Source organism: Rhamphochromis longiceps, linkage group LG5, assembly GCF_057381845.1.
Source record: "Rhamphochromis longiceps isolate RC_006_pf linkage group LG5, R_longiceps_female_GT1.1, whole genome shotgun sequence".
Classification (NCBI taxonomy): Eukaryota; Metazoa; Chordata; class Actinopteri; order Cichliformes; family Cichlidae; genus Rhamphochromis; species Rhamphochromis longiceps.
The window spans coordinates 1356839-1369786 of NC_140561.1; the positions used below are offsets into that span (position 1 = coordinate 1356839).

Sequence of the window (12948 nt, forward strand, 5' to 3'; positions counted from 1 at the left end):
TTAGGTTCAGGGTAAGGGTCTAGGGACAGTATCATGTCAATGTCCTAACTAATTAGTAAAAACAAAGGTGTGTGTGTGTAACTGTCTCCTCGTTTCACCGTCAGCAGTCGGAATCATCATTGAAACAACAAATATAAAGGCATTTAAAAACAAAAGCAAAAGGCAGATAACACTTTTGTGGACAAAAAATATCAGACATAACTGTATGAAATGATCACGTCTGCAGCTACGCAGCGTTCACACTGATATTGAGCACCAGGCTTACCCGAGCCTCGTCCCATGGAACAAGAAAGAATTCCTACAACAGGCTGCACTACAACATTCATTCACACAGGGTGCAAGCTTCCTATCGCACACAGGTTTCTGTTTTAAGGCTGATACTAGGCTGATTAATGTGAGGTGAGACTCCAAAATATGGAGTTATTGACAAAGATTGTAACCTTTGAAGCATTAGAATAACAGTTCAGCCACTAGTGTCTTACACACAGTTTCTTTTGAAATAGTAGTATTGCAGTACAGACTTGTCTTTGTGGAAAGTTGGTGATTAAATATCTGCCATTTATCCACATGATGTGACAGATTCTGAGTCACGCTGCTGTGGTTATTATCACTGTGATATTCTGGCCTTTGAGTGAAAAGATCAAGCTGTCTAACTACACAAACACACAGAAACAGTACAACATGAGTACCTCTGTCAGTGCAGCTCTTTTGTCCAGGTGTACAGCAGTGCTGGGTGACTACGCTGTCTCTCCATCTCCATCAATCCTTTAGCATCCAAAGGGAAAAAAGAGAGAAAACAAAGACTAAGCAACTGTCAGGCAAATACAGAGTAAGGCCACAAAGATAAAAGATGGCAGTATAAAAAATGGGGGCGATGCTGTACTCTACCCATGAATGTATTTGCTCCTTTCTGTCCCGTTCTCTCATTCTGTGTGAGGCTCACTGTTCCTCAGGCTTTCTCTCTGTGTTACACACTGATGCCCCATCTGTCGCCGCCCCCTCTCATTCCCATCCCACCTCATACATTATTAATGAGTTTCACACACACACACACACACACACACTTCTCTGTGCATGTAGTACAGCCGAGGAAGCCCCCTCAGTTAGTTCAGGCTTATCTGAATTTTCCTATAGAGATTGAAAATGTGACGTCATTCAGGGGTAAAACCGCAAAGGATTCTGGGAACTCGTGGCAAGAGGTACTTTCAATTGAAATCAGTTACACAGCGATAAAAAGAAACACAAAAATGGCAAGAAGCTGTTGTGTTATTAACTGCAATAGCCGGTCACATGACAGCCACGGGAAGCCGACGGGTAAAGAGATCGGTTGTTATCGGATTACGTCGTTGAAGAGAAATTGTTCAGCCATGTTTCCGAAGTAACAGACGGATGGCCTGGATTGCAGCCATTCAAAGACCAAATATAACGTCCCAGAACACTCCAGCTCACAGGTTAGTCTGCTCCAAGCATTTCCACAAAGGTCAGTCTGCTGTTGTAGTTAATGCGTCATTTTCATAACATAATTGGTGATATAGGTTACAAGCAAGTCTGGCGCTGAACAGAAATGGTCGCGCTATGCTCCTTTGTTTATTGTGCATAAATAGTAAATTGTCCTGACACAATATTGTGTTTCGCTTCTGTTATTATGGTACATTGACAAAAACATATACTTTTATTCACAGGATAAAACAGTTGTTTTGTATCACTAATTGTCCAGTGCGATTACAGCATACAATATTATTGTCACTGCTACATTTCTGTGATGCTACCAGAAATTATTTCCACTACTAATTAATTACCGTTGAGCTCAAAGGTCCTATTAATAAGCTGTTAACGAATGTGTATTTATGACGACGATTTGTGAGACTGGTAAACTTATGATACGTACGATGGTCTTTACTTTCTACACGGTGCATTTCAAGGTCCTGCACCCATCCGTCGGTAAACTGTACCTGGGCTTGTTGCAGTGACCGGAAGTTACTAAACTTCATGAGTGTATAATTATAAATATGAGCGTGGTGAAAGTTGGGCAGCACGCTAACGTCTTTTGTCCACTCTGTGTGCTCGTAAGGATCTAACACTTTCACTGGTTTGATTTTTTTCCTCGTATCTTTGACTTTTCATCAAGTCTGTCTTTGTACGGACCGGCATTGTTCTCCTTCGTTTTGTACAGAACCTTTTTGGGGGGCAAAGAAAAAGCAAGAATTTATTGGAACCGAAGAATGAACGTTTTGTGTTGCTGCAAATGCTTGCATTTGATGCAGTACTTGGATTGTTTTGCCACGAGTTCCCGGCATGCAATGCGCGAAAGTCACGTGGTCTGTCAATCTCTATTGATGAAGCACAGCTGGAAGCTGGGCCGCTCTACACTGGGGGCAGGGGCCCCCGTAAATCAAACTTTTAGAAGTTGAGAAATAAATAACCATTACCCACAAACTGAATATGGACAGGATTTACTACAGTGGCTGAAAAATCCACTGGAAAAGGCACAAATGAGATGGTTTCACCTCTCACTCACTCTGTTTGTGCGCAGGCTCACACAGCACTCGGCAGAGATCCTGCCCCCCAGCTCAACATCCAATCACTGTTGGTATGCAAATGAGCCGGTGTCAGGTTTCTCAGTAGGCAGGGCAGAGCAAACTGAAGCAGCAACTCTCTGTGGTCCAAATCACAGTGACTCGTGAGATGATTAACAAGTGAAAATCCATCTGCAGGCAGTGGGAGAGCAGTCCACTGTTGTGTTTCCCTCTGTGAGCCCGTAGGCTGCAGAGACACAAAGCCCCGCCCAGCTTTCAACAGTTTCCTCATTTCATATTCTGATGTAATCACAGCGATTTCACTACAGCTAGTTCACCCCCAGCTTCCAGCAGCTCACAAAGGTCCAGCCCCCTGTCGTCGCATCGGGTTACATCATTTGGTGATCGCAGCCCATGAATCAGATCTTTATTGTCACTGTTAGCAGTTTGGCATCTCTCCATCGGCAGGATGTAAGTTTTTACATTCAGATTCTTTTAAGACAAGAGAAGAAGATGAACTAGACTTAAGAGGTACCTACACAGGGAATGTATGTAACACACCACAACATAATTATCTGCACAAATAAGATACGTACAAGTTATATCCATTGTAAACAGACGAGCTTAAAATAAGACAACTTACGGGAAAGTAACAGTAATCTAATTACTTTTTTGCAATTGTAATCCCTTGCTTGTTACATGAAAAAGTAATCAGGTTACAGAGATGTGTTCCTTGTAATGCGTTCCTGCCCCTCTCTGTTGTTTTATTTTTCAGTTGCACCCCTGAGGGAATCGATTCTAGCTTGGATAACGTGATATCGAATTATATTCAATTAATATCAATTAATTTTGCCCGAAACGCCAGAATCTCAGGATAAACCTCACAAAATTTCAACAACCACCAAACAGCTAAAACAGTAAATGAGAGCAGGAACACGGATTCTGCACAGAGACTCAGTGACATGTAGGGCTGCCACGATTATGTCGACTATTAAAATCGTCGACAACTAATTTAATAGTCGACGCATCGTTTGAAGCTTTGTAAGATCACAAAGGACGCAGGAATGAGTAGTAGGATTTAAGAGTGTAATAACGGACTGAAACAGAAGATGGCAGCACTGCATGTACAAGGATGCCAGCTGCCGTTAAACCCCGAAGAAGAAGAAGCTGTGTCCCAGAATTCATAGCGCAGCTGTCAACAATGGCGGCAGCTAGTTAGTTTTAACTTTACTCTTATTATTCTTTCTGGGTCACAAAATAAACGTTTAGCATATGTTCAGGCGAGAATGTAGCTGTGTAAACCTCAAATATCTGCTCAGTTTATCAAGACACCGCATATTTTCAAAAGCGCTCCGACATTTTCGGAGACGTCTGTTACCCACTAGCTCGTTAGCTTGGCGGGGGCAAGGCTAACTAGAGCCGTGAGAACACCGGACTCCCGGCAAATCGTTTTCAAACCCACTGCCGTCTTTCGCTAGTCAGGTTAAACATGATATATAAGTCACTTAGATAACTTAAATGTTATTGTTTGGCTTTCTTTATTATTTTATTTGTTCCTGAGTAAATCGGTTTGGCTGAGATTAAAGTTTTTACACTGAATAAACGTCAAGCAGACAGCTGATTATCAGAAGTGTGAGATGCTGGAGAATTTACTCCGGTGTCCTGTTATATTTTAGAAAGCAAGGAGTTTATTAAACTTCACCGAAACAATCTGCAAATTTCATTAAAAATTAATAAACTATCATCTTGTCTTTATTTTTAGTTAGCACAAACACTTCAAGCTGTAAGCTAATGATAGTTATATAAGACCAGATGCTGCTGGTGCAATAAGCTGTACGTCCAATGGATGATGATCTGATTAGTCGACTAATCGCAAAGATAATCGGTGACTAGTCGACTATCAAAATAATCGTTTGTGGCAGCCCTAGTGACATGTGGCTTTCTGACCGACGGCACGGACACGGTCGGGGCTGAAAGCGACAGCTCGCTGATGCTGATGCGTCGGCGGCTCCACGCTTTGTGTTTACGTCCTTTTGGCGCTGATTCTGAAGCTGCAGGTTTGATCTCTCTCCAAACAATATTGACTGAACCAGCAGCAAAAGAAGATCCAAACTACGCTTCACGTAAACATCGTCATGAATTCCCTCTTAGCTTTGCTGTTTTGCTTCCACCTTCTCTCTCTCTGTACTTCAAGAACAGTTTCCCAAATCAAATTTAAACACTTTAAAATTATGCAAAATGCATTACTGCAAAACGCTCAGCTGTGTCTGTAATCAAACCTCTGCCACTTTGCTCTGCTTCACATGAGATGCATCAGGTAACGTTCAAGTGTTGATTAATGGTTTTCTTTAGTTTTTGATGTACTGCAGAATATTTTTATAAAATCCAGACCAGGAAAATCACCTTCATGTTTTTCTGTTTTATCCTCAGTCACTTTGACACAAAGGCCTCTGCTGTGATGCTCACACCTTTGATAAAGTCTCACATGTGTCAGCTTTCTTTTTATAGATACAAAAATATGGAAATGTGCTGATACGTGATCAAAATTATAATATTTCTGACTCAGGCAAAATTTCCCCGATTCAAATCGAATCAAATCGAACAATACCCAGCCCTAGTCACGAGCCTTGTGTGCCTTGGGGTGGGACACCCAACATGGCCAGGTCTTAAGGTGTAATCCAATTACATGACAAAAACAGTTCTCCAGAGCAGCAGCATTTAGAAAGTCGGCAAGTGTTTGTGAGTATTTATTCACTTTAAATATAGTTAACATTATAGTTAGCAAATATCCACAACTCCAGCTAATGTTGAAGCAAAACAAGAAAACCACTGAATCTAATATGTGAGCTTGGAACATGAGAAGAAGAACGCTGTGAAGTGGTGCTGCAGCTAATGATGAGAGACCACAGAGGAGGAGGAGGAGGGATGGGGCTGGGCAAAAGAGAAGAAGACCCCAAACCCCCCACCCTCCAACAGAGTTTAAACTGACCTGAGGGCTGTGCGTGTGTGCGTGTGTGTGTGTGTGTGTGTGTGTGTGTGTGTGTGTTTGGCCTCCTGACCTCAGCCTCTATTTTCAGCCCTCGCCTGTCTGCTGCCACACCCCCAGAAAAATCAATGAGCTCCCATCCAAACGGCTGCTGGCTGTGACATGACCCTCGCATATCATTAAACAGATGCCCTGAGAACAGCGGAGCATCCTTTCCCCCATCGCTGCTTCTTAAGCAGCCAACCAGCCTCGAGCTGTTTCTGATGCTTTTAGCAAAAACATCCAATCACAGACTCTTAGCTCCTGTGCTGAGAAAACCAGACCTGATGGTGCCTGAGGAGCTGAACCCAACCAGACTCCGGTCACTCTGTGCCACGGTGAGGGGAATGCACACACACCTAACTGTGTCCTGTCAGGACAGACCTCACCCTGGGCACAGAGAGAGTACACACACATACACTCTGACTCATTACAAACTGCTGGTTGGAGGGTTGCAAATTAAAAAAACACTTGTTAAATGAATCTTATGTTTGTGCATCTATGCTTGTCCTCTCCCTGTATACACCAGGGAAGCTGAAACTGGAAGCTCCCATCAACACACACTCTCTCAGCATGTCAGCAGATCCAGTATGTGAGCCTGTATCAATAAAATGGGCTGTGACCCCCCTGTAACAGGAAGTGTACCTCAGAGAGAGTCAACAGCATGTTTGATAACCAACACTCCCCGTCAAGGACTGGGACTCCTGACAGACACTGGAGGACTCCTGGTAATGTGGCCAAGGCTAAATCCAGAATACACAGCAGCGTATTAGAGCAGTCATCACCTCCAGGACCCAGCTGGGCCCAGCAAAGTCCAACATATGAATAAAAGTCCAGCACGTTTCTGCTTGTGCGTGTTTGTGGTTCAGAATCATAAAAAGCTTCAAGCACACTCAGGCCTGTGAGGCTCATTCAGACCCTGAGCCGTGGCTCTGTGCTACTATATTAACTGCCATGATGCACTGAGTTTTTCCTTTCCAGTCACCTTTCTCACTCACTATGTATTAACAGACCTCTCTGCATTGAATCATATCTGTTATTAACCTCTGTCTCTCTTCCACAGCATGTCTTCATCCTGTCTTCCTTCTCTCACCCCAACCAATCACAGCAGATGGCCCCGCCCCTCCCTGACCCTGGTTCTGCTGGAGGTTTCTTCCTGTTAAAAGGGAGTTTTTCCTTCCCACTGTCGCCAAAGTGCTGCTCACAGGGGGTCATATGATTGTTGGGTTTTTCTTTGTATCTATGAAGCGCCTTGAGGCGACTTTTGTTGTGATTTGGCGCTATACAGTGGAGCAAAAAAGTATTTAGTCAGCCACCGATTGTGCAAGTTCCCCCACCTAAAATGATGACAGAGGTCAGTAATTTGCACCAGAGGTACACTTCAACTGTGAGAGACAGAATGTGAAAAAAAAAAATCCATGAATCCACATGGTAGGATTTGTAAAGAATTTATTGGTAAATCAGGGTGGAAAATAAGTATTTGGTCAATAACAAAAATACAACTCAATACTTTGTAACATAACCTTTGTTGGCAATAACAGAGGTCAAACGTTTACTATAGGTCTTTACCAGGTTTGCACACACAGTAGCTGGTATTTTGGCCCATTCCTCCATGCAGATCTTCTCGAGAGCAGTGATGTTTTGGGGCTGTCGCCGAGCAACACGGACTTTCAACTCCCGCCACAGATTTTCTATGGGGTTGAGGTCTGGAGACTGGCTAGGCCACTCCAGGACTTTCAAATGCTTCTTACGGAGCCACTCCTTTGTTGCCCGGGCGGTGTGTTTTGGATCATTGTCATGTTGGAAGACCCAGCCTCGTTTCATCTTCAAAGTTCTCACTGATGGAAGGAGGTTTTGGCTCAAAATCTCACGATACATGGCCCCATTCATTCTGTCCTTAACACGGATCAGTCGTCCTGTCCCCTTGGCAGAAAAACAGCCCCATAGCATGATGTTTCCACCCCCATGCTTCACAGTAGGTATGGTGTTCTTGGGATGCAACTCAGTATTCTTCTTCCTCCAAACACGACGAGTTGAGTTTATACCAAAAAGTTCTACTTTGGTTTCATCTGACCACATGACATTCTCCCAATCCTCTGCTGTATCATCCATGTGCTCTCTGGCAAACTTCAGACGGGCCTGGACATGCACTGGCTTCAGCAGCGGAACACGTCTGGCACTGCGGGATTTGATTCCCTGCCGTTGTAGTGTGTTACTGATGGTGACCTTTGTTACTTTGGTCCCAGCTCTCTGCAGGTCATTCACCAGGTCCCCCCGTGTGGTTCTGGGATCTTTGCTCACCGTTCTCATGATCATTTTGACCCCACGGGATGAGATCTTGCGTGGAGCCCCAGATCGAGGGAGATCATCAGTGGTTTTGTATGTCTTCCATTTTCTGATGATTGCTCCCACAGTTGATTTGTTCACACCAAGCTGCTTGCCTATTGTAGATTCACTCTTCCCAGTCTGGTGCAGGTCTACAATACTTTTCCTGGTGTCCTTCGAAAGCTCTTTGGTCTTGGCCATGGCGGAGTTTGGAGTCTGACTGTTTGAGGCTGTGGACAGGTGTCTTTTATACAGATGATGAGTTCAAACAGGTGCCATTCATACAGGTAACGAGTGGGGGACAGAAAAGCTTCTTACAGAAGACGTTACAGGTCTGTGAGAGCCAGAGATTTTCCTTGTTTGAGGTGACCAAATACTTAATACTTATATCTGGAACAAACTCCCAGAAAGCCTCAGATCAGCTGAAACACTCAGTTTATTTAAATCCAGGTTGAAGACTCACCTGTTCTCAGCTGCATTTGAATAAAGCACCAAATCTACGCTTTTAAGCTTAAATTTCAAAACTTACATTAACTACTGATCTTATCTATTTCTGATCTTATCTGTTTTGATTTTACATACTGTTTTGTTTGTTTGTTTGTTTGTTTGTTTGTTTGTTAAGTGGGTTTAGAGCTCTGGGTAGCTCCCTAGCTGGGTCTAGAGAGTATTTTAAATTCAGGGAATTTAAAATAGAAAGTAGCTCATCCACAGAAGGACTGGTAGCTCCCCTTACGATAAGGGTTCAGATCGCGCGAACAGGTGTGAAATGTGTGTGTTTAGTTTGTTTGTTTGTTTGCTTGTTTTAATCAATTTTAAATCATACTTTTTATTTGTTTTTGTTTCTAATGTCTCTGTAAAGCACTTTGAATCACCTTGTTGTTGAATTGTGCTATACAAATAAATTTGCCTTGCCTTATTTTCCACCCTGATTTACCAATAAATTCTTTACAAATCCTACCATGTGGATTCATGGATTTTTTTTCACATTCTGTCTCTCACAGTTGAAGTGTACCTCTGGTGCAAATTACTGACCTCTGTCATCATTTTAAGTGGGGGAACTTGCACAATCGGTGGCTGACTAAATACTTTTTTGCCCCACTGTATATATAAAATTGAATTGAATTGAACATGCACACGCCCTCGGGGCACACTCTGTTGTATTGTTTTTTCCTGATTGTGATTGGCCTGTTGAACCTGCAGCCCGACCATGGTAGTAGACTGGCTCACCCACCTTTTGCTCTTTCTCAGAAATCCTGTTTCCACATCTACTCCCCAGTTACTTGGCTGAAGTTTGCTCGTTGTTCCTCGGGGAACTCTCCTGTTCTACACTATGGTCGAGTTGGAACTCACCCAGGATTTTTGTTTTGCAGTCACAGTGAGTCTTTGTGGAAACCTGTTACTCAGCTGCCTGCCCACTCTCCATCCTGCCTCTTTTGTCTTCACTGGATCCCCCTCATCCTCAGCCTTCTCAGTTGCCTGCTGGCCCTCACTAATAATCTGTCTCTGTCTGAATGTTCATCATGGAAATGTTTCCTGCACAGATACTCACTGGTGTGCAGAGATATGTTTGTAGTTAGTTCCAACACTCAGCACATGGAACCAGGTTATTAGCTGTATGTGAGTCAGGGAGAGCACACGTCCACTTCACACTGTGAGCTTTGAGGTCTCTGACAGTATCGGTTAATGTGTACCTGCCAAGGCAATTATCTGCTGGTTACAGAATATACAGAATATCTCTACCTGTCTCTGTTATCAATGAAATGTACCAGGGTTATTTTTTTTATTAAAGAACATCTCTCTCCTTCACGATGCATACAAAAGCTACTCTTCATCAGTTTTCATGTCTGTTACTGATATTTGAAAAAAAAAAAGGTCCTGGTTAAACAAAGCGCTGTATAAATGTTGTAGGTTTTATTTCTTTATCATAAAAAGGTGAAAAGAGCCTGACAGTATAGTTTACAACTCCAGTTCAACAACGCTGGCATGATGTGACAGCAGAATATGATCAGACTCATCTCTGGACTCTTGAGGACAGTAACAGACTGAACTACAGTAAATTAATACAATACATTAATAATGGATTGGATTTATATAGCGCCTTTCAAGGCACCCAAAGCGCTTTACAATGCCACTATTCATTCACTCTCACATTCATACACTGGTGGAGGCAGCTACAGGTGTAGCCACAGCTGCCCTGGGGCAGACTGACAGAAGCCAGGCTGCCATATCGCACCATCGGCCCCTCTGGCCAACACCAGTAGGCAGTAGGGTAAAGTGTCTTGCCCAAGGACACAACGACCAGGACAGAGAGCCCAGGGATCGAACCGGCGACCTTCCGGTTACAGATGCGCTTCCCAACAACATTACTGTACAACAGACTCGTAGAAAGCCCTGAGCACGGTGCGACAGGTGTTTAAAGACTCCGCTGCCTCAGTACCCAGTCCAGTTTACCATCTGAGCGTGCTCTGAGGTGTCCTCCACAGCCCCTGGATTCAAACAGGAGTCGGAGGTTTCCTGGTCCTCCTAAAGTCCACAATCACTTCTTTGGTCTTTGCCACGCTGACCTGCAGGTGGTTCTGCTCGCACCACGTCACAAAGGAGTCCACCCCAGCCCCGATGATTTGAAAATCCCACAAACATATATTTCATTAGAACAAAGTGTTACAGCAGGCCACCCTGTATGGGTGAGGAGAATGTGGAGCTCTGGAACCAGAGAGCCTGAGCTCTGTGTGGTGGGTAACTCAGGAGGCAGAGCAGGTCATCGACCAATGGGAAGCTGGGTGGTGCTTGCTCATAGGGGTCATGTGATTGTTGGGTTTTCTCTGTATGTATTATTGTAGTCGACCTTACAATATAAAGCACCTTGAGGCGACTGTTGTTGTGACTTGGCGCCGTGTGAATAAAACTGAACAGTCTTATATTAACTCATACATTTTGCAAGTCAGACATTCTCTGAGATTTTGATGCATCTCAATCATCCAGGTAAGCAAATCTCCAAAAGTTGATCCTGTTCATCTGGACGCAGCGTTTTGTGGGAGAAACGTTTCGTCATCATCAGGTGACGTCGTCAGTCTCAGCTGACTGCAGGTTTCAATCTTATAAACAGCACATTTGCACAATGACTGAAACCAGCCCACTGAAGGAACGATGGGCTGGGAGTCTCAATCAGCCGAGACTGAGGAAGTCACCTGATGATGACGAAACCTTTCTCCCACAAAACGCTACGTCCAGATGAACAAGATCAACTTTTGGAGGTTCTGTGAGATTAGTGGCTCCAGTGTGCTGCTTTGCTTTGATCTCTTCCACAGCACGTCTTTCAATGAAGACCCAGCCCTGCTGAGAGGGATCTATGTGAAGATAGCATTCCTCCACCTTCTGCCATCAGTTCCCAGACATTTCTTTGTTAAAAGGAGTCTACACAGTGGTAAACATGGCTGTGTCCCAACTTCCCAATATTTGTCTCAGTTTAAACATTACTATTTTTCTGTGTTCTGTGAATAACAGATAAGAGTCATTGCATTCTGTTTTAGTAACATCAGGCCTCTTCAATGAGCTCTTTTCTTCATATAATAACCAGATACAAGTGTGTCCTGCTGAAATGAATTACACTGAAATGGTTAATGTGTCTCTTCTAGCATTGCAGCACAGGAATTATCAATACAATCCAATTTTATTTTGATCACAGCAGTAGTCACCTCGAGGTGTTTTATATTAAAAGTCAAAGACAAACCCCAACAATCAAACGAGCCTCATGAGCAACAGAGGTCAGGAAACAACATAACAATGGCAAACAAAGTAATGTTTTCAATGCTTAAACAACGCAGAGACATTTTCATCTGAAAGAAAAAAAGCAGACAGCTCACCTACACATACAGTAAGGGTGTGCTGGGAACACGGCCCAGGTCCGTGAGAGCTTCAGCTCTCACCTCCGGCAGCGCTTCGACTGCATTCCAAGGGAGACTGGGGTCATTGAGTCCAAATGGACCAGCGCCTCCATTGCTGAGGCTGCTGCACTGAGCTATGGCCGCAAGGTGGTTGGTTCCTGTTGTGGTATTGCTTGAACCAGCTGGTGGGCACCAGAGTTGAAGGGAGCCATCAGGCCGATGAGTGAGTCCTATCAGACTTGGTTAGCCTGTGGGACTTCTGAGATGTGGGAGAAGTTGATTTAGGCCGTGGAAAAAGACTTTCAGACTGCCTCAAAGTAAGTCTGGCAACCCATCAGGTGACTCAGGAGGGGAAAGGAGTGCTCTGTCATTGTCCACTCCAGGTGTAGTGTTGCTGACTAACTGAGGATACTGTCGGGTGGTGGAAGTACATGATGACCGCCTTATTGTCACTGACATGCCTTCCATAGAGAAAGCAGAGTCTAGGGAGAACTAGGGACAAGGGGGGTGACTCATTCATTACCGGGGGGGGTCACCAAGTAGCTAACCAAGTCCTTGGTGGCAGGGCCCCTGGGGTGGATGGGGTTTGAGTTCCTGAAAGCTCTGGGCTGTCTGGGGCTCTGGCAGGCCTGCTGTTTGGCTGGTATGGGAGGATCGGCAGCTGATGCAGGTCAGCTGTGTCCTCCAGGCTATAAAAGCTGGCACAGGTGAACCGCTCTGTCTCTTCCACTCTACCTGATATCAGCCTGATATCAGCCTACTGGTGATCTTTACATCTTGGTTCGGCTATGTTTATTTTAAATGTAAAAATATTATGTTATATACAAGAAAATTAATTTATATATTAAAACAAACTTAAATATAAAATATTTAATGTTTGTACATTATTTTAAATTAAATATACAAATCATTTTATACTTAAGTAAACTTCTTGTGTGAACTCCCTTCTGGTCACCTACTTTGAGGCAGTTTGTGACAGTGCGCTCCAACTACAGAGGCGCCACCCTTCTCCTTCTATGCCAGGATGCTGGAAAGCAGCGTCTGTGTGCAAGGCTACACAGAGCCTGGCCTTTCTTATCAGTCGAGACAGGACACCAAGAAAGAATTTAACATTTTGAGTGGTCGGACAAGAGGACAGCTTTCTGCATCCGTCTTACAGCAGCAGCATTTCTACATGTTGTTCATGTTTTCTTTCTTT

At 43.9% G+C, this 12948-nt stretch overlaps 1 protein-coding gene across 11 annotated transcripts in view; it reads right to left on the reverse strand.

The window, feature by feature from the left end:
- Positions 1–12948, reverse strand: part of nfasca (neurofascin homolog (chicken) a) — a 173977-nt gene that overhangs the window by 116208 nt on the left and 44821 nt on the right. For 10 of the 11 annotated variants that reach the window (XM_085405434.1, XM_085405427.1, XM_085405428.1 and 7 more), the window contains exons 1-2: positions 889–967; positions 690–765 (exon numbers count right to left, since the gene is read on the reverse strand). The gene's annotated coding sequence lies outside the window, so the exon portion shown is untranslated. Of the gene's footprint in view, positions 1–689; positions 766–888; positions 968–12948 lie in introns of those variants that run through there. The other variant, XM_085405424.1, reaches the window with a different exon arrangement.